Source organism: Bemisia tabaci, chromosome 4 (genome assembly GCF_918797505.1).
Source record: "Bemisia tabaci chromosome 4, PGI_BMITA_v3".
Lineage (NCBI taxonomy): Eukaryota > Metazoa > Arthropoda > Insecta > Hemiptera > Aleyrodidae > Bemisia > Bemisia tabaci.
The window spans coordinates 3046837-3065431 of NC_092796.1; the positions used below are offsets into that span (position 1 = coordinate 3046837).

Here is an 18595-nt window from a genome sequence, read left to right on the forward strand (position 1 = left end):
CGTGGATAAATCAAAATAGCGGATAAGACCGCGGATAATCGAGACTTCCGTGTGGGCGTGAGTGGCGTGTAGTGGACCTCTCTAGGCGTTGCCTCGTAACCAATGCAAGTTATTGCAGTGTGTGTTTCGCTCATGCAACGCTGTAGCGCTTCAATCAGTTGACGTTGAAACGGGCTTTGGCGATGTCCGTATCCGTGTTTCGTGGCCTGCGTGTAACATTTTGTACTACTTATTAGATCGTGTAAATTTGCGTGATTTTAGTGTTACTTCCATTTTCTTACTCAAAATCTCAGTTCGTTTGGTCTGATATCGGATACTTCCCTCGTTAAATGTTCATTTCTCCGGTTTCGGGCTGTGTATTTCACCCTCGCAACAGAATACGCCACTACCCCTGTTGCTCCAGAGTCCGTTTGTAAATGAAAGGAATTCTGCGTTTTCGAGTAATTTGATCCACCCTCGATTGATTTTACCTCCTGTTTACATACTGCGATAGTTATTGTGAATTTCATTACATTAGCCCCTGTAAGTGTTTTGGAGGTACGCTCCGACACACAGTGAAGTGCTTCAGCCTTTTGACTTTCAGTGGATTACGCACCTCGGCCATTATCAAATTACAGTCAGCTGAAAATCAGGTTTGTTTCTTTCATTTTCGTCATTGCACACCTTTTATCTTCGTTGCTATTCAATGCAGGTTCGTTTTAATGAACTTCACATGTTTGGAAACTTGTGTTCTCAATGAACCTAGTGCCCTAACCTTACGTTCACGGTTGAATGAACTCAGTCACTCAGCCCCCTCTGTTTGTGTACGTTTTTCAGCCATACGAATTATTTTTGCAGGTATGAGTTTGCCTAGTAATTACTTCCCGACTATCGAAATACGTATTTTCTGGCCGAATCAATCGGGAGCATCATTATTTCTTCAAGTTCCCCAGTACTTTTCCCCTGAAATATATTATACTTAAGTTATCAACTTAGTCCACGACTCGTGACTGCCATCATGAATGAGAAATGTCGCGTTGAGTCATCAGTGTTTAATTTTTTGTATGAATGATACTTCCAAACGAAAACTTGCGCATTTTCATGGGTACTTTTATTGGTCATTTTAAGTACTTCTTTCTTCATGGAGTACCCTCCAACATCTTCAGAGTCCTTACCTAACAAGTGAACACATTCTTCGACTGCGATAGAAGAGCACCTGCCTTCAGTTTAGCATTGAAAGTATGTGCAAGAATCAAGATTGTGGATCTTCAATGTTACTTTAAGTGTGCTAACTCATTTGGTGTAGACTCTATCTACCCAATCTTCTGGACAAACATCTTAGGTGGAGCTTGTTTATCGTATGTTGAGACGAATGTCAATCTCTGTTTGGCTCTGTATCTGCACCACTCGACTGGTTAAGTCATCCAATCTGATATCACCATCAACGAATTGTGACCTGTACAATACTTGACTCTGGTCAGTGAACCTGTCAGAGCTGTCGCACCTCTCTATGCCCATGTAGTTTCCACAAAAAGGAAAGAAGGGAAAAAAAAGGCATCGCTATGGTCCCTACATTTGGGAAAGTGAAGATATTTTTTGGAAGTGAGTGAGGGAATATTAACGGATCGCGCGAAACGCTCGGCCGAATGGCACTATTTTCACCCCTGAATAAATCACTGATCTGGCTCATGCGCAGTGTTGCTGTTGCCATGTTTACATCAACCAGATATGTGTTGATCATTAAACATGGGATGACATTGTATGGTCGTTGATGACATGTCCAGAATTTGTGGAAAGGATTTTTTTTTTTTTTTTTTTAACATCACAGTGCTCAATATTCAAATGGAACATGCATTAATGAATCTGCAGTGCAATTTTTTCCCTCATCAATCGGAAAATTGTGAAAATCCGAACCAACCCATAGAGAAATATGCAACCCGTTAACTCATTTCTGTCCGATAACCTGAGCCGACCGAAAGATGCCTCAGAAAAGTCTAGATTTTTTAAATTGAATCCTGCAGCCTGATTGTTGAAATTTTTTGTTTGTCGGGACGACATAGGTTAAAAGGCGAAGCGTGATTGGTCGGCTATGTCTTATCGCTGCTTTGTCGTGCCTTTGTCAGGTGGAATGATCGACATACTGTCGGAAACTTAAGAGGTCCTGTTAGCTTGTCGAGAGGTCAACCCAACATAGGCACGACAAAGCAGCGATAAGACATAGCCGACCAATCACGCTTCGCCTTTTAACCTATGTCATCTATGTCGTCCCGACAAACGAACAATTTCAACAATCAGGCTGCTGATCCTCCCATCCGCTGCTGCTGCACAGTGGATCAAGTCAATGGGAGAGGTCAGACAAAATTTGGAAACTTCAAAAGCTTATACTTAACTCCGTTAAGTAAATAAAAACTTGGAGATTTTAAAAATGGTTCCATTGGTTTCCTTGTGAAATTTTCTTTTAGAAGCATCCCTCAAAATTTTAAATGTGACGAATTAAACAACAAAATTTGCAGATTTAGTCATGAAATTTCATGTCCGACTCTCTGATAGACTCAATCCGCTGTGTGCCGGTCGCAAACATCCAGTGCGACGGAAAAACGCCGTATGAGCATTCGAATGTTGCCAAATTGTCTCCCGATAAAATATTTATTTCCCAGGAAAATTTTGAATATTTCTCCCAAAAATTTTCATGTGTATCATGAATAAACTGGAATGAAATCCTTTCTTTGAATGTATTTTCAAAAAAAGTTCACGTTTTTGTGTTTGGGAAATTCGTGTTTTATCGGAAAATAGGCATCGTATAGATGTTCGTACGGCTTTCTTCTTCATAACCGCTAATAAGTAGTCCAACAAGCAATCGCCGGAAGCAATTTTGAGCCTACCATTTTGAACCGGCAAACTCTCGTGCTTTAAATGGTGCCTCTGTAACAGCAGGATATTCGTAATTCAATCAACCATTCCCTTGTAAAATTTCGCGAGAACGGCGATCGTATCATTGCCTTCGACTCAAAGCAACTCCGCAGCTCGCTGTAAAGCTGCCCCTTTTGAATGTCAAATAAAAAGAAAAAAAATCAAATCAACCTCGTTCTCTCGTACCTAATGTTTTTGGCCCTTTACGCGCGGTGGCAAAGAACAGGCTCAGTAAAAGACTGCCGTGCTAAGGAAAAACGCCGTAAGAACCTTCAGGCGTTGCCAAATTTCCTTTGGTAAATCACAAATTTTTGGGAACATTTATAAATATTTTTCTTCCAATTTTTCAGATAATTTTTTTGTTCGCAATTTTACCTAAATTTCCTGGAAATTTCAAGGCAAAATATTCATAAATTTACTCCAAAATAAACACTTTATCGAAAGAAATTTGGCAACTCTCGAATGTTCACACGGCGTTTTTCCTTAGCACGGCAGAAGAAAACACATTCTAATAATGCAGATGTATTTTCTGTTTTTAAGTCCCTAGACAAACTGTTCGAAGTTACTGAAAATTCCTCGTTTACTTAGTATGGTAATGCTGTCATGACTCTAAGTGAGACATTCTCCTCACGTCCGATTCAACAAAATGTGATCAAGTTTACGGAATGAGGTAAAAGTTAATTTCGAATGTAGCAGTTTGCAAAGCACTTTACTTCCTCAAAACGTAGGCCTTGTCAGTTGAGTAGATTGCGCAACACTTTGATTTCCAAGTTACCATTGGACAAATGAGTGTTCCTTTGCGAAAATAACCTTTACACTCTGACGAAGAAAGCAGTCTCCAGAATGAACTGTCCCTAGTAGTGACTCATGGAGCATGTAATCCTGTCTCGGGTGAGGTCAGAAGATTGCTCACCATGTTCCATCCCAATGACCGACCCTAATTCATCCGATACAGTCTAATACACGCGGATTTATTGGTGAAGGAGTCGAAAGTCCAGGGTCTGTAGCGCCTCAGAAGTTTTTTGAATACACTTACTTGAATTTTCCCTTAATTTTCAAGACCTTGAATTTTAAGAGTTTGCCCGAAACTCGGAAGTCCTTAAATTTAACATCATTTAGTTATTTCGTTTTGTTCGTCTTATAAACCAACGGTTTGGTTTTTGGAAGATCTGTATTTTCTTGTCTTATTACGGAGGCGACCGACATGCGACATGTCAAATAGCCGCGGCCAGACGTCATACAATTGTCATTTTTATGAATAGGTAGTAGGAAGTAAAGTAAGGTGAGGAAAAAGGAAATTGCCGTTTTCAATCCTTTTTGTGTACCTCAGGGAGCATCTACTAGAAATTGTTTCCGAAAGTCTTTGCTTGCGCGGAACCGGGAATTTGAAGGAAGCAGAAGGGCTCCTCTCTTCATTGAGAACTTCTTGGAGGCACATAGAGATCCCCTTATGGAGATCTCGGAAACTCCCTTAGTCCTGAAGGAAGGTTTGGAGCTCTGAAGCTACAAGTTTGACCTTTCAGACAAAAGCCTGTAGCTCCAAATAGGAGCTCAGTGCGCCTCCTGGGGAAATTTCTAAAAAAATCGGTCCTCTTAGCAGCAATTTTGAGCTAATCGTGTCGTAAAATTGATTGACGCACAGGGCACAGAATGAAAGATTTGTCTCTCAGTCATTTAGCGAACTTCCTCACTTTTTTGTGGAGGGGGCCAAATGGATCACTGGTGTTGCCAGCCGCCTCCTCCTCCCCCCGCTCCGCCCATGAATCTGAGATCCTTGAAGACCCTTGATTTTTCCTCTGGAATCCGAACGAACCTCTAAACAAGGTACGAATTCAAGCATTCTGATACATGTTTCTTTATCAGATTTTCACGTCGAACACGATTCTTGCATCAAAAATTACTGAAATTAACTCCTCACTAAGATATCAACGTTTTAATTTTACATGGGTTACGGGAAATCTGAATTGCCCGGTCACAAGAAACACAATACTCTACGTGAGTCAAACGCGCACTGCAATGGTTTTGGCAGGCTTCTCAATCAAACATTGTTCATTTCCCACCCTTTATTGTTCAAAGTTTTAACAATTTCCTATAGCTGAGCCGAAGCGTCAAGATAGAGATTGCCATATTTTCGTATCGTAACGACTGCCACGGTAACGTTTAGTTTCTGATCTGACGCACGTAAATCATTGTGTTTTCATGAGCGGGAGGTTTGAGCTCACGCGTCAAGAAACATTAAATATCTTAGTCCGGGGTCGATTTTAATAATTTTGGTTGCACGAATCGTATTTTACGTTAAATTTTGGTTAAGAAACATGTATCAGAATTCCTAATTTCGTACCATGTCGCAGGGGTGTAAACAGTTCCTCAGTGTGCGCTTTTACCAGCAAGACATTAATTTTGCCCCACGCACTCACACACGGCGCTGTCACAGTAATTTTGACCAAAAAATCAGCGCGGTCGAAGTTTTGACGAAAGTTATGAGCGATGGCAATTGAAACATATCTGACAAAAAATCAACCCTGTTGAAGTAATTTTAACAAAAATATCAGTACGGCTACAGTAATATGTACAAGAAATCAGTGTGTTCTCATTCATGTGTACACAAAATTAGTCTGCTTGAAGTATTTCATAATTTTTCTTCAAAATCAAAGTATTTGGACAGTTTTCAGCAAAAAGTGTGCTCTCCTCTTGGTTTTTATTCATTAAAATTATTTCAGTTGAGCTGAATTATCAGAATCTGAAAAAAAGCTGACGCTGCGAATTCGAATTATCGCGGGCGCGCACCGCTTGTAGCGCCGTCAACGGCGTAGATATGCTTCAAACGCTACACTGACGAGGTGATGTGCAAATTGCCTATGCTGTGCCTGCCGAGGTGTACACCGTGTTTTGCAGTGTACACTGTACACCATTTACCCGCGAGATTTTTCTCGCGGGATCGTGAATATTCTGCAGACCTGCCTTGTCTAGTGGTCCATTGAACATTTTTTGGGATTCTTTGATCACGGTTTTGAAGAGCGGCAGTAACCCTGGAGCTGAAGGCGGATCTGGGAACATCCGACGGCTCAACGACTCGCGGCATGACAATGCCGGAATTATGAGCTACCGATAGTAGTGAAAGTCGAATACAGGGGGTCATCGATCGCGGGTTACGCGGCGGCGGTCCGAGAAGAAAAACACGGCTGCACACGCCGCGCGCCGTGCGCGACGCTCAAGAATTTTGCAGATCTCGCTGCAGAGAAGAGGGGTATTTGCCCCGCGTTGAGCAGAAAGGAACCAAGCCACATCAAACAGGGTGTCTACAAGTCCGGAAATAGTACTGATTTTTAAGGGCGGTCCGGAAGTACTGAAAAAGTGCGGAATTTTTCTAATTTTTTCGTCATTTTTGTCTCAATTTGAGCGAAATCCAAAATTTTGAATTTCCTCAATAATTGGAGGCACTGAAAAAGTACTGAATTTTTTGGGAATGTACTGAAAAAGCACTGTAAAAGTACTAATTTTTGGTTAGCCTGTTATAGTAGACACCCTGTCAGCTATTGCCAAATTCAACCGAGCAATTTAATTTTTTACGTGAAAACGGTTTTGCGGATTTGTTTGCAAATTTCAGTGAATTTATTGCACAGTGCGAGGCAAATTCCTTGAAAGTTTCAAAGGAATCCGCATTAACGTTCTCTTGTAGAAAATTAAATTGCCCAGTTAAATTTGACAGTAGCTAATGTGGCTTGGTTCCTTTCTGTTCAACGCAATCCATTTTGCACATCGAATACGAGGGCGCTGGAGAGTCCTAGGTAGTGCTTCGAGCTTCATAGCTTCGGCTTGATGAATATTTTCAACAGGGGTCCGTGCTTTCCGCATTGTCGGCGATTCAAGTCAGCGACAGCTTCCACGATTTATACCGTGTCCACCCGATTTTGCCCCTGTCCTGTTTCAAGCCATCCCCTAAGGCTCTCACAATTTTTTGTGCATTCCTAAAAAGTACTTGATTGTTTTGTGTTCACCCTTGATCGATAGTCCTTGCCGTTACATCACAAAGCTGAGGCTTTGCTCATGTAAAATTTCGCGAGAAAAATTATAATGCCGCTGGTTTTGTCTTAAATAAACTCCCCGGCTCAGAGGATGGTTTCATAGTCGAGACGGTAATGAAAAAGCGACCGCCGCTCTCCGCTCTCTTTTAGAGAGCCTACTTTAATATTCAGTCATACTCTCCTGCAGAGATAGGGCTGAATACTTTATGCCTGCCATGTCTGGGCCAGAAATTACTTTCTTGACGTCGCTTTAAGCTCGCACGCAAAATGAAAACCCTGCCTACCAAATAGGCATTTTTATCTCAGCGCGAATAGTGAAATGACTACGAAAGTGGACACTGGACAGCCTGGTAGAACAGATTTGATGAAAAAATGTGGTGATAAAACTTGATACATTTGACTGATTTCATGGCTCCATCGTTCTCGCGATACCTATTTGCTTGTCTATACATGTTTCCAATGAAAACAAAAAACATACCCTCACGTCCTTTATGCTGAGTATTTATGGTGCCAGTTCTTAAGGGATACAGACTTGTCTCGATCGCGCGGCCACTCGCGTGAAAATTGAGGAAGGCTGTAAAAATTAAGGAAGACACCTTTTTTCTCCCTTTGTTTTTGGGGGAAAAACAGGGAAGCGCATTGTCATTTGTGCTGGATGCCTTTCGAGCGTGCTGTTTATGGGGAAGGAAACTATCAAGCAAATTGTTCGATTTACTGGAAGGCTTTCAAGCGCCCTGCTTGTGGGGGAAGATAATTTTAAGCGCGCTGCTTTTAGGGAAGGAAACTTTTATACGCGTTGCTTTTGGAGAAGGAAACTTTTAAGCGCGTTGCTTTTGGGGGAGAAAACTTTTAAGCGCGTTGCTTTTGGGGAAGGAAACTTTTAAGCGCGTTGTTTTATATGCTGGAAGTCTTTCAACGCGCTACTTTTGGAGAAAGAAGCTGTTAAGCGCGTTTTTTATGTAGAGGCGCAATCATTGCACAACAGCAAATTGGGGAATGCCAAGAAATTACTGCACCCGTGCAGATCTTTATAAATAAGTCTTGAATACCTAAATCATAAATTAATTCCCGATTCATCAAGCGTAAGCGTTTTTGATCGCGAGAAACACGTTTGCAAGCATTCGACCATCTTGCCGTGAATACGTTCGACGACGTTTTGTTTACTGTTTTCGTTGGAACCATCTAACTTCGACGCGCATCGATGGTCGAAGTCAAACAAGACGCATTTATCTTCATTGCAAGTTTTACAGTTTTCAATTATCATTCATATTTTTAAAAGGAACGATATTAAAAATCTGCTTAAATTGCCTGTGAATGCCATTGAATGAATGAAGAATTTTCACGGACAATTTCAAGAAAAGCCTTCGGTCAGTTTTCTCCTAATATGATAAAACATGAGCGAAGACTTGAATTTTTGCTACTGAACAGGGCCGGATTTACCCACCTGCCGCCTATGGGCCGCCTGTATTTTGCCGCCCCCTTCTCATTCGTTTTGAAACATCGATACAAACCATCAAGAGGACTGCATTTTGCAATTTGGAACTATAAATTCTGGCTCTTCTGGAAAAACACGTATGTGCATAGGGAAACCAATGGCACATACGTTGTTTTTAAACCGGGCTAGACTTTATAGTTCCAAATTGCAAAATGTAGTCCAAGAGAACGTGCCGGAGGAGGAGGGGTGCATAAGACGCGTTGACTCGTGTTGGGCACATTTTTTGTGAAAACCCTGTCAACACCAGCCAAAGTTCACGGAACTTAGCGCGAAAGTCAAGCTCCGTAAACCTACCTCTGTGTGGTCAAGGCCTTTCATTCACAAGAAATGAACGAAACAATTATGAAAGAATAAGCATGAATGTGGTCTAATAATTTTAATTCCGCCACCGCGCTAACCGCACTCTGACGCAATGCGTGAAGTATCCACACAGCCTTGTAGGCGCTACGCGTTTCACGCGGACCGCCGCTGACCGCACTGTTTTTGACGCAATGCGTGAAGTATTCATGCAGTCTTGTAGGCACTATGAGTTTCACGCCAACCGCTGCTGACCGCACTACATTTGCCGCAATGTGTGAAGTATTTGTGGAGTCTTGTAGGCGCTAATATGTGTTTCATGCTGACTGGCGCGGCGCGCTGATGGCTTCTCCTTTTCATTTCAAGTCCTCGTCATCATTGCTCTTTGCGCCGCGCTTTGCCGCTCTAGGCCAAATTGCGTGTTTGGTTTTTCTCTCAACTAGACTAATGAAAGGCGCTGTCTCTTGTATTACCGAAAGACGAACCAATTAAAAATTACTATACTTTAACTCTCATGGAAATGAGAGATTTTGTCGCGTTTTCTCGTTTTTAATTTTTTTTTTCTGAATCCGATTTTTTTTTTTGATACCTACCTACATTTGAAAAATTGCATCATTCGCCGCAACCTAAATTTGCCGCCACGGGCCGCGGCCCATGTGGCCACCCCCTAAATCCGTCCCTGCTACTGAAGTCAAGCATATTCGACTCTAGGTATCGATGAATCGAAAGATCACGTCATTGATGGACGGCGCCTTAGACGTTGGAACCCTCAAGCTAATCAAAAGCGATTTCGCTCCGATCGATAAAATAATGCAGCGTAAGTGAAAACGATCAAAACAGCCTCCTGGCGTCAGGGTCTCGGCGTCCATCTCTCTTTCGTATCGAATGAAAAGCAAGCTCGGTGATGTTGCCGCTGGTAGAGAAAAATTCTGCCTTTGCGGGTAAAAGTCGGGCGTTGCCTCGAAAAGTGACAATCCTGCACCGATCAAACATCGCCAATGAACTTTGGGTCCTCTCCACCGTTTCCCTTGGGAAAAAAGTTAGCGTTCGGGAGGTAGAGAGGGAGGCATGCTCTCTAGCAGCATTGATGGATTCTCAATCATACTGCCGGACATGTTGACCTATTTCACCCGGTAATGCCGCTGACTGAAAGTTCGCGGTTTCAAAATGAGCGGTAAGAGGAATCGAGACAGTTCGGGAAACCTGCACCTGGAAGGTGAGTATCTTTGTACTCGGAGAGGTTAGGTACCCTGGTTCCCGTAAAGATGGTTTTAGGAACTAAAAAAAAAGTTAGAGACTCCGGGTGGGAGGGGATCGACGCCAAAGTTGACGGTTATCACCTGCTAATCGTGTTGCCGATCTCGCGATTGTAGCAGATATCCAGGTTGAACAGATTTTTTCGAACGTTGGCACCCGATGTACCAAATTGGTCTCTGAACTGAGGAAACTTGTCTACAACTATGTAATTCAAGTCGCGGGAACGGTGATGCAAGCAGCTAAAACTTAATTTTCTGTCATTTTGATTGATCGTCATGTAAGGATTCCCACTTTCTGGTTACCAGGAGCTCTTCGAAGTATATTCTGAGCCAATCAAATGGATCCTCCAGTGCCCATACGCACTCTTTAAAGGTTCTCTATATCTAAAAGTAGACCATCGGAGGAAATATTCTTGATTCTCTTGCGCATCTCACGCTTCGTGGAGCTACAGGATCCAAGAAAATGACATGTTTTAGTATGTAGATGATCGAAAATGACAGAAAATTAGGGTTTTTTCGCTCGCATCATGATAATTTTTACCCCAATTTCCCAGTTACGTCTTTTTGAAACCGATTTTGTACAGTAGGTACATTTAAAGAAAAATATTTTCAAACCAAACATCTATCATTGCAAGTTTGGTAACAAATGGAACAGCGGGCTGATTGTTGAATTGATAGACAAAGCTATAGACAAAGAAGACATATATAGGGCGAATGAAGCGATCCTATTGGTTGAAACGGGTAGTCTCTATAGACTAAGGGGGACTAACTATAAGGTCTCTCATGGGTTGCCGTTAGTTAGTCCACGGTAGACTGTCTACCTACCTCCTATGTCCATTGCAACCACCCGCTTCCACCAATAGGATCCTTCCATATCCCTTTTTGCCTTCTTTGCCTATAGTTTGGTCTATCAATTTCAACAATCAACCCGCGGGCGATAACCTTCAGAGGCTGACAATATCCCCTTCTCGTCCAAAGGCGCGGTCATTTTTTTTTTTTTTTTTTTTTTGGTTCCTCCGGATTTTCTTTGAACCCGCTGAAGTCTATGAAGTATTCGTAGGATCCGAGGAGGCGAAGCTGCGGTGAAGCCGACAACACAGAAGCACGGAGAACCGGTTAGCGGGAACGATTCCAGGACGAACGGTGAACAGTTTATCGGATCGGAGAAAACGCTCGGTTATGAATGAGAGCTTGAGCGCCGCGCAGGATTGCCGTGCCGAGGAAGAACGCCGTATGAACTTTCCAGAGTTGCCAAATTCCCTTCGATGAACTGTTTATTTTTGAGGAAAGTTATGAATATTTCTCCTCGAAATTTTCAGAATCTTGAGATAAAATTGCGACCGAAATTATCTGAAAAATTGAGAGAAATTATTGAAAATTTTGCAAGGAAATTCTCGTTTTATCCAAGGAAATTTGGCAACGCCTGAAGGTTGATACGGCGTTTTTGCTTAGCACGGCAGAGGACGCCTGAGCTTGGGCTCGGCGAGCTCCGTCGCATATTACTCGGATCTTGGTCGAATTCTGATGGTCAAGTCCCAGTCCCGGGCCCCCCCTCCCTCCGGGGGGGGGGGGGGGGGGGGGCTAGCCTGTCTTCCTGTCCAGTCGAGTTCGAATCGTCCGTCTTCGCCGCCGCCGCCGCAATTGGGTCATTCCCTTTCATAGGGAATACAGGGTGTCCGCAAGTTAACGTGCCTAACTTTCAGCATCCATTTTTCGGCTCAAAATATGACTATTTTTCCCGTACACTCATGCCCAAAAACGGAAGTTTCCGGAAAACTCTTTCGTCGTGTAACATGAGTGTAATCGATGTATATTAAATCTGATAATTAATATGAGTATAATATTTCAATCTTAATGTTTTCCTATATAATTTTTGTTCAATTGAGTTTCATAAGTTTTGAGAGTTCATAAGTGAGTTATGCGCTTTTTATACAAGAGAGAACCATATTTTCGCACAAGTTAGGCTAATAAAACATTTTTTTTTCTTTTTTTTTTTTTTTTCAACTCACTCGCGACGAATTTAATCAACTAAGTTATCTAACTAGTTAATTAAAATCGTCGCAAGTGAGTGTTTTCTTTTTCTTCTTCTTTTTTTTAAAAATTAAATTGTTTTATTGAGCTATGCGCTTCTAAAGTTGTCAGTTTTTTTCTTTCAAATTGATGCAATTCCTCGTTATTTTGTCGTAAGTAGCCGACATTTTGGGTAGGAAGGAGGTATTTTTAGCGCACTGTTCATTTTTGTGTTTTGAAGGACGTACTTACGTATTCAGGAAATGACGTTACGAGCGTATTCCCGAATTTTAAAATCGCGATAACTTTCTTGGTAGATGATATTTGCACAAACGGATTACGGCACGTAAGAGAACGCTTAAAGTTGAGCGGAAAATGTACGTACAACATTTTTCAGAAACGCGTCATTTCGACGTTACAGAGGTATGTAAAAGTTTCAGATTTTTCGGAGCCCCTTGCTGGGTAGGCAATTTTTACTGCAAGGACTGTAAGAAAGCATAGCGCATAGCTCACTAATGAGCGTTTTCAGGCATATGTATGTAGAAAAAAAGTCATATTTTGAGCCGAAAAATCGATCCTGAAAGTTAAGTACGTACAACTTCCGGACACCCTGTAGAACCTTCTATACACTCGATTCCCTTTTCGCTCACCGTCGCCCGCTTACAAACTGCGGGAACAGAGACAACTTTCGCGAACTTTGAATGTTTCGAATAGAAGCCCATTTTGAGGGCGAAAAAAAATTTGAATTTATAATTTTGATGATGGCTGTTTCTCTGTCGGGTTGTCGGCTGTCGTCGGAATAGGACAGTGGGCAAGGACTTTGAGCTGCATAAGGTTGTAGTACAGTCGCTCGTTAGTACTTCGTGGAAAAATAAACTTTATGAAGGAGTTCATACCCGAATTTCTAGGGCAGCTAGGCAAAGCCCATCGAAATCCGACCCAGAGGCGGATCCAGCAATTTGGCAACACTGGATTTCTCCCATTTAAACCTATGCTAAGTAATCGATTAGTATCGGAGCACCTGGCCCCTCCAAGAATCGATACATTTCCATAGGTTTAAACGGAGGAAATCCGGTGTTTGCCAAATTGCTGGATATCCGCCCATGATCCGACCAATCCCCGGCCGACAGTCGAGTTGGTGCCTGCATGATCGGTGATTGCTGATTGCCTACGATATGTATCCATCTGCAAAAGTTACGATTGTTTATTGTTGCGTTACATACTTAGCTTTAGGTTGTCGCTTAAATAAATCGTAATTTCTTGAAATTCAGCTCCCGTACAAGGTTGCAGTGTCTAAACAGGATAAATAACCGAAAACAACCATGCAAGAAAATCTTGAAATTATCATTTATCATCCCTGATTGTCTTCAGAGGCCATAGTATTCGCCGAATCGGTCCGGGAAAACTTTTAAGAAAGTGAAGGAAATCCAATCCAAAATTTCTATGACCGCCCTGTATAACCTCGTGGGAAGTTAAACAAATTGTGTAAAAAAATATGGATAATTAATTTTTCCAGGGTGTCTACAAGTCCGGAAATAGTACCGATTTTTTAAGGGAGGTCCCTGAGTACTGAAAAAGTGGGGAAACTCCACAAGAAGATCGGGAATTTTTTCCTAAAGCCTGGAAAGTATGTAATCCCCTGCGCGTTGATTCTTAGGGCAGTATTCGCCTGTAGGAACCCTCAAAAAAGTCAAACTTTGAAAAAGTCTTGCTCCATCTCGCTTTTCCCATTCCTTTTGGACCTAATAATAAGAATCTGAAGTCTGGAGGCTGTAGCTGAAGTAAAGGGTTCGGTACTTTTGCCTTCTTTTTTCAAAAATTGAGCAAAAAAACTCGATTTTTGGTGATTTTTCAAAAAAAATTTGGGGGGGCGGGAGGGGCTCTCGAAGGTCAAATGGGGCTAAAATCACTAAATTAGATAGTCCTGTAATGAATTATAAATAAATTTCGTCACAAAGTTGCATTTAAAAACGCTTAAACGTTTTTAAAGAATAGCAAGAAATAAGTAGATTTCTCGTCATTAACGCTAATTTATTCTGTGTGATACAAAATTAGTTGAATTTAAAATAATTGCAAATTAATCAGTAACTTTTAGAATCCTTCTCTTTTCTGAACCCCTTCCATTATTTGCAAATTGATGTGGGCTTAAGGGTAAGAAAAAAAATTATTTTACAATTTCTGCTTTATAAAAGAAATCTCATACCTACTTGACAGAATTAAAGCTAGCTTTCCTAAGCTTTCGAAAGAACAGATTTTGATTTCTTTAAACTTGATACAGTGCGACGACTTTGCTCTACTACCTGCAGCAAATCTTGTCGTTGTCCTTCATTTTTGGTGATTGATGAGGAAAAGTCTTGCATCAACTTTATTCCGCGTTCTGCAGCGTCATTTACGGACTTCATTGTTTTAACGACTTTTTTTAATTCTAAAAAATCGGCGTCATCGGCCCATGCCGTTGTAGGTTTTTTCAGCCAAGAACTTTTGTGACCAGTGACGTTAAATAGTAGCCAAGAATTAGGTCCGACTAATTGAGGCAGCTTAGTACTTTTAAGTAAATTAGGAAATACAGGAGTTCCCTTCGAAAGTGGAGTATCAGATTTATTCCTCAGGAGCGCCGTTGCTATTTTTTTCTTGTCGGAGTCTGAAACTCGGCTAGAAAATAAAGCAAGTGGAAATGTGAGAAACAGCTCAAAATTTCGGAAGAGGGAAGGCTGTAAGCTCAAATGAGGAATTAAAACTGAAATATCAACCATACAGATGAATTTTTTGACAAATTGAACCCCCCCCCCCCCCACCTTCCCATGAAAAAGAGATCTGGAGCATTATCACTCCTTTTTAAAACAGATGTATATTTATTGCTCAAACGACTTTAGAATATATGTTTGTGTGCATGTATACGTAAGCTTGCTTAACATTCTGAGGAACTTCGCAAGGACGAAAAATCGGATAATTTTTAGTTATGTTCTTCAAACGTTGTTGAACCTATAATGTCACTATGTGACGAAATTTATTTATAATTCATTACAGGACTATCTAATTTAGTGATTTTAGCCCCATTTGACCTTCGAGAGCCCCTCCCGCCCCCCCCAAATTTTTTTTGAAAAATCACCAAAAATCGAGTTTTTTTGCTCAATTTTTGAAAAAAGAAGGCAAAAGTACCGAACCCTTTACTTCAGCTACAGCCTCCAGACTTCAGATTCTTATTATTAGGTCCAAAAGGAATGGGAAAAGCGAGATGGAGCAAGACTTTTTCAAAGTTTGACTTTTTTGAGGGTTCCTAATTCGCCTGCATGATCGTGATTGTGCACTCACTTAATCCACCACTGAAATTTTGTGTCTGCGTCATTTTTGTCGCAATTCGAGCGAAATTTTCATTTTTGACATTTTTCAAATTTTGTCAAATGAACGCACTGATAAAACAAGGAAGGAATTTTTCCGTGGGGGAGGGGGGGGGGTGTTGTTCCTGAATTTCTTGGAAATGTACTGAAAAAGTACTGCATAAGTACTGATTTTTAGCCAGCCTGTTTCAGTAGCAAGGTTGCCACCGTCAGGCGCCGTCAGGGAAATGTCAGGAAATTTTTAAACCTTAGGGAATAACTGGAAATGTCCAGGAAAATGACAAAAATGTCCAGGAAAAATCCTTGAGTCTCCTTTATTTGCTTTCCAAATAAGGTTTTGACGTTTCGAAGAACAAATGCCTGAAAACTATCCCTAATTATGTCGTTTTCACCATCTGGCATATCTTCAATTGTCAGGGAATTTCGCCAACATGTGTCAGGGAAATGCAGGGAATTTCATCTTTTAAATTCTGTGGCAACCTGTTGTAGACACCTTGTTTTTCTCCTGACCCCAAGAACAATTTTTTTTCCTGCAAGTACTTAACCCCGGTTTGAAAGGCTTGGAGTCCGGTGATTTTGAGACGGACAGGTGAGGCTTAACCGGCGGCGCACAGTGGACCGAGTCAATTAGAGAGGTCGGACATGAAATTTGTGACTAAAACTGCAAATTTTGACGTTTATTTCGTCACATTTTAAGTTATAAGGGTTGATCTCAGAGGAACATTTCACGAGGAAACCAATGGAGCCACTTTCAGAATCTCAAAATTTTGTCTAAACGGAGTTATAAGCGTTTAAAGTTTCCAAATTTCGTCCGACCTCTCCTATTGACTCGATCCACCGTGCGGCGCTGGAGCGTGCGACTCGCGGCGTGGAGCGAGCGGGAAGCCACGCTGGCGGAGTTTTCCGCGAGTGGAGTATAGTAGTGGAGTCGCGCCGCATGATCCTGCGTGACTACGAGGGTGGAGGCTGCGATGGAGCTATTGATTGTAGACGCCGGTGGCCCGCCCGCCCGCCCGCTTCCAGACGCCGCGCCGCGACGCGCCCTCCCCCGCCACCCCCGTCCGCGTCACGCACTCCGGGAACGGCGCAGGGCGCAACCCCCGACGTCCCGACCCCCCAAAGTGCAGTGACCTTATGGACCGAGTCCCACTTCGAGTCAGATGTGAATGCGAGGCAGCGCGCAGGAAAGTGAAATTCCTGGGGTGGTCACAGTCGCGGAAAAGCACGGGAGTCTCCTCGGAAAATGCCTCGGAAAACTGGGTAAAGACGCCGTTTTTCAGACAGCAGACCGTACCTACATTTTACAAGGTGGCCTCAGTCAGGGAATACGGGGAATTGTCGGGGAATTTTAAAAAGTTAGGGGAAACCAGGAATTGTCAGGTAAAATGACGAAAATGTCAGGGAAAAGTCTCGTTTGCTTTTTTGAGTGGGGTTGTCGTTTCGAACAGCAAAAGACGCCGTTTTTCAGACTGTAGACTGTATCTACATTTTACAGGGTTGCCACAGTCAAAAAATACCGGGAATCGTCGGGGAATTTAAAAAGTCAGGGGAAACCTGGAATTGTCCGGTAAAATGACGAAAATGTCAGGGGAAAAGTCACATCTGATTTTGACGTTTCGAGCAGCAAATTTTGTCCGAAAATTATTTCTAACTACAGTGAAAGCTCGCTAAGTTGAATCATGCATAAGGGCCGACGAGAAATTTGACTCAATCGGCATTTCGTCCTGACCGAAGGTCGACTTGACAAGATTTTTACTGTACGTCTTTTTAACAATCTGGCATTTGTTCAACTGTCAGGGAATTGCACCGAAACGTGTCAGGGAAATCGGGGAAATGTCAAAGAATTTAATTTTCCGAATTCGGTGGCAACCTTGTATGCCTGCCAGTGATCCGCATCTGTATGCAAATGTGCAAGCAATTTTTAACACACTCGATGTGAGTTTTTGTTGGTTTTCATCCCTTCTGACATCGACCCGAAATCTTGAAAGCTCCGCGGAACCGGGTCCTCAAGCAGGAGGAATCGGCGAGCGTGCGGTCGGCCAAAGCGCTGCGCAACAATAGCCAGCGGCGCACAGTGGGTCGAGCCAATGCAAGAGGTCGGACATGAATTTTTTGGCAAAAAATGTCACATTTTGATGTTTATACAGTCACAAATTCAATTTCAAGGGGTGTCTCTAATAGGAAATATCACCGAAAACCCAATAGAACGACTCTCAAACTTTTTTGTTTCATGTTTTTGAAAATGTAAGCTTTCAAAGTTTCCAGGTATTGTCAGACTTCTCCTATTGACTCGGTCCAGTGCAGTGTGCGGCCGGCGCACGGTGGATCTAGTCTATGAGGGAGGTCGGAGGTGAAGTTTTTGACTAAAACTGCAAATTTTGATGTTTATATCGTCACATTTCAAATTTCGAGGGGTACTTCTGAAGAAAATTTTACGAGAAAATCAATGGAACCACTTTTTGAACCTCTAAGTTTCGTATAAACGGAGTTATAAGCGTTTAAAGTTTCCGAATTTTGTCCGACCTCTCCTATTGACTCGGTCCAGTGTGCGGCGGGCGTCTCATTAAGATAAACTGTGTGTTTGCACGGCTGACGACGACGACACATAGCGCAAGGAGTCGCGGGGACGGACACGAGTGGACACGGACAGAGCGGTCCGGTCCGGCGGGGAGCTGGGCGCGGTCCCGGTCCGGTGACGTGTGAAGTTACAGCTATCCCAATCCAAAACCGGTAAATCACAGGTGGAGGCCCCGGCGGCTCCGGCTCCATCTTGCCCCCCGGGCCCCCGCCCCGAACCCCGGATTCACCGCTCGACTCGACGACTTTGGTTCACTTGGTCAATGCTCAGTCCCACTTCCCGTTCCGGCTTCTCGCCCCCCCCCCCCCCCCCCATTCCTCTCTCGCTCGTCCCGGAGCATGTGTGCCAAATTGGGCTAACAATCGAGGCATTTTTCGGTAAAAAAGTGTATGAGGCTTACTCTGCCGTGCTAAGGAAGAATGCCGTATGAAAATTCGGGAGTTGCCAAATTTCCCTTGATAAAACCTGTACTTTTGACAAAATTCATGCATATTTTTCCTTGAAATTTTCAGCAACTTCAGGTAAAATTGCGAACAAAATCATCTGAAAAATTGGAAAGAAAATATTCACAAGTTTACCAGGAAATTAGTGCTTTATCAAAAGAAATTTGGCAACGCCTGAAGGTTCATATGACATTTTTCCTTAGCACGGCAGTATGTTACTGTGCTAACCCTGGTAAAAATTGGCGATAGGAGCTGCGTTTCAAA

The 18595-nt window shown here is 42.5% G+C and overlaps 1 protein-coding gene across 4 annotated transcripts in view; it reads left to right on the plus strand.

Moving 5' to 3' along the window:
• The first annotated feature begins 142 nt into the window (after positions 1-142).
• Spn (protein phosphatase 1 regulatory subunit spinophilin) overlaps positions 143-18595 on the plus strand; it is a 69364-nt gene continuing 50911 nt past the window's right edge. For 3 of the 4 annotated variants that reach the window (XM_019042682.2, XM_019042684.2, XM_019042683.2), the window contains exon 1: positions 143-632. The gene's annotated coding sequence lies outside the window, so the exon portion shown is untranslated. The remainder of the gene's footprint in view (positions 633-18595) is intronic. The other variant, XM_072299150.1, reaches the window with a different exon arrangement.